Source organism: Lolium perenne, chromosome 4, assembly GCF_019359855.2.
Source record: "Lolium perenne isolate Kyuss_39 chromosome 4, Kyuss_2.0, whole genome shotgun sequence".
Classification (NCBI taxonomy): Eukaryota; Viridiplantae; Streptophyta; class Magnoliopsida; order Poales; family Poaceae; genus Lolium; species Lolium perenne.
Genome location: NC_067247.2, coordinates 275,283,808 through 275,287,692, shown reverse-complemented (window position 1 = coordinate 275,287,692; position 3,885 = coordinate 275,283,808).

The following is a 3,885-nucleotide window of genomic DNA, read 5'->3' as shown; positions in this document are numbered from 1 at the left end:
TTTGTGGTACTGAAAAAGAAAGTGTTGTAGAGCACATGATTGAGCTTTCTACTTTGAGTAGCTTGTTTTCTGATGATACCAAGAAGCGTACTTATTTTGTTGCTAAAATTTTTCCTTTCTCATTAAAGGATGATGCTAAAACTTGCTATAATAGTTTGCCTCCTGATTCTATTGATAGTCCAAATGGTTTGCTTGATGTTTTCTTTCGAAAATATTTTCCTGCTAGTGCTCAACATATTGCTTTGCAGAAAATTTATAGTTTTGACCAGGAAGATGGAGAGAAATTGCCTGAAGCTTGGGCAAGGTTTTGCTCTCTTCTTAGAGCTCGGCCTAGACATGATTTGGAAAAGCATGCCTTACTTGATATATTTTATAGTGGACTAACCATTGAGTCTAGGGCATACCTGGATAGTTGTGCTGGTTGTGTTTTCAGGAAAAGAACTCCAGACGAAGCTGAGGAATCATTGGCTAGAATAGGCCAAAATCATGATGATTGGACTACACCTGAACCAACCCCAACACCAGTATTGAAGAAGAGGGGTATGATTGAATTAAATGATGAAGATATGAGGGAAGCCAAGAAATCTCTTAAAGAGAAAGGTATTAAATCTGAAGATGTGAAGAATTTACCCCCCATAGAAGATTTATGTAAGTTAACTCCCCCTTCATCCACGATTGGGGTACATTCTCTTCAACGCTTTGATAAAGGAGACATTCCTTATTCGAAACCTCCTGGTCAATGTTTAGATGAATTTGATAATTATATTGCTAAGCAAGATAACTTTAATAGGAGAGTAGAGAATCATTTAATGGAAAATTCTCAAGCTATTAGTAAATTGCATGATATTGTGGAGAGAACCTCCAATGATGTTAAGATGCTTGTTAAACATTTTCATATGGTTCAAACTCAAATTGATCAACTCACTAAAGTGCAAAATGACTTGTTAAAAAATACTGATAAAGAAAAACATGCTTATGAAGTAACAACTAGAGGTGGTGTTTCTACTCAGGATCCTCTTTATCCTGAGGGGCATCCCAAAAGAGTTGAACAAGATTCTCAACGAACTAAAGAAACTAGTGGTCCTTCTAAGAAAAAGAAGAAGAAACATAAAACTGTTGTACAATCTTCTGAACCTGTTAATGATTCTAATAGTATTTCTATTTCTGATGCTGAAACTGAAAATGGTAATGAACATGATAAAGATAATGATAAGAATGATGTTTCTGATAAAGAAGAGATTGAAAATGAACCTGAAAAGCATGCTAAAAATAAAAAGTACACTAAAGAAGATTTTATTGCTAAGAAACATGGTAATGAAAGAGAACCTTGGGTTCAAAAGCAAATGTCTTTTCCTGTTAAGAAACTAAAATCAAAGGAGGAAGAACACTATAATAAATTTTGTGATTGGATGAAACCTTTGTTTTTGCAAATCCCTTTGACTGATGTTATTAAATTGCCTCCTTATTCAAAGTATATGAAAGATATTGTCTCTAACAAAAGGAAAATTCCTAATGAGGAGATTTCCACTATGCTTGCTAATTATTCTTTTAATGGCAAGGTTCCAAAGAAGCTGGGAGACCCAGGTATACCAACTATCCCTTGTTCCATCAAGAATAATTATGTTAGAACTGCTCTATGTGATTTGGGAGCAGGAGTTAGTGTTATGCCTTTTTCTCTTTACAAGAGACTTGATCTAGATAAGTTGATACCAACCGATATATCTTTGCAAATGGCTGATAAATTTACTGCTGTTCCTGTTGGTATATGTGAGGATGTTCCTGTTCAAGTTGCTCATAATTGCTTAATATTAACTGATTTTGTTGTGTTGGAAATGCCTGAAGATGATAATATGTCTATTATTCTTGGAAGACCTTTTCTTAACACTGCAGGGGCTGTTATTGATTGCAATAAAGGAAAAGTCACTTTCAATGTTGATGACAAGGAACATACTGTTTATTTTCCTAAGAGGATTGATAAAGTACATGGAGTTAATACAATTTCTAATTTGAGATCTATCAAAGTGGGAGTTATTGATTGTCCTATATATGAGCCTAAAGAAGGATATCAAAATATTATGATTGGATCCATATCAATACAATATAAGGTAACATGATTGATTTGAGGTTTATTTCTTTTTATGACATGTAAAATTTATTTGGTGGCAAGACTTGATCAACCTTGTTAACAAGTACATTTTATATGCATAGAAGAGCTAAACAACATTTCTTTCTTTCTCCACTTGTTTACTTTCTGTAGTACTACTTTTTTTGCAAGATGCTTTAGTTGTTTAGAAGTTTGAAAATCTTTTTCTGTCCTGAAATAGTTATTTTAACACCCAGAAATGTGCATTTTTCGAAGTTTTCAAAAATTTAAAAAATTATATCACTGGTCCTATTTTTCAAAATGCAACCTAGGAGTGCCTGGGGCTGACCAGTGGGGCACCCCAGGGCTGCACCCTATGTGCCAGCGCGGCCAGCAAGGGTGGCGCGCCACCCTGTGGTGAGGGCCCCACCTGGCCCTCCACTCACTCATCCACCTACCACTCCACTCTCTTCCACGGGAAAACACACCACCATTGTTCAAACCTGAGTTTCTTGCTGTTCTTGCTCGAAATTTTCGATCTCCTTGCTCAGCCCATCTTTGCTGCTGAGATTTGGAGCATTTGCTCTCCGGTATGTGACTCTTCCGATTATCCAAATAGAATTTTGTATAGTTGAGTATATCTTGAGTAATTTGCCGCTGTAGGTGACATGTTAAGTGAGTTTGCATGCTTGATTCAAGTTGTAAAAATTAGTTTTGATGCATGTTTAGTACTCTATCAAGTTCCTATAGTAGTCTCCCTCATTTATATGTCTCAAAATCAACTTTTATAATGATTGTTGAAAAATTTCAGAAAATGGAGTGGAATAGACATCAACTCAATCAACATGAATTGGAGGTGCATGAAGTTATGAGAGTCCACTGTGAAGAGGTGGTATTCCCCTCTTACTACCCATGCACCGATTTCATGAGGAGTGCAGGAATTTTTCAGGATGTTCAAAATCTAATTTCTAATGCAGGGTTAGAATATTTTGTTGTTGGTGAACCTTACCAATATGCAAAACTAACCATGTCAGTGGTGCAGGATTTTGAATACCATTGGTCCCAACCTAATCCTATGGTTCAATATAAAATCTACAATAAAACTATCAACTTGCCCTTTGATGATTTTTGTGCAGCTATTAAAGTGCCACAGTGGGGATCACGTGAGAAGATTAGGGGGCTGCCATCGCAACTCTTGAAACTTTACGAGATGATCTGTCAAGGGAGAAGTTTCTCGGATGAGAGTGGTAAAATTCGTAGTATTCAACTCCCATCTATTCGCTATTTTACTTACTTTATCACCAAGTGCGTTCTTGCTAGAAAGAATGCAAATAAGTTATCCATCCATGATTTGGTTTTCTTAGCTGCTGCATTGCAACGTGATAGAACTTATAATTTGGGTGCTTTGATAGCATTTAGGCTTGCTAGTAACCGTGATAAAGGAGGAATTTGTGGAGGTCTCATTGCCTCTCGTTTGCTAGCTATGCATGGTGTAGAACCTCACCCTCTTGATGTTCAGCTCTCTGTAGAGAAACTTGATATTGTTTCCATGATAAAACATGACTTTGTTTCCAATCGGTCTAACTTTAATAACCTGTCCTATGAGATAATCTTTTTCAAGAAAAAGTGGAGAGTAATTAAATCCGAAAGGCTAGTTGGATTGCCCGCACCTGCTTTGTTTAACCTTGATTCCAGGAATGGTTGGTCGGTCACAGAAGATGAACTTGATGCATACATAGAGAGTTGCGGCCATCACGCAGGGGACGGCATGGAGGAGGCCGAGGATCCACTCGACTTGTCGG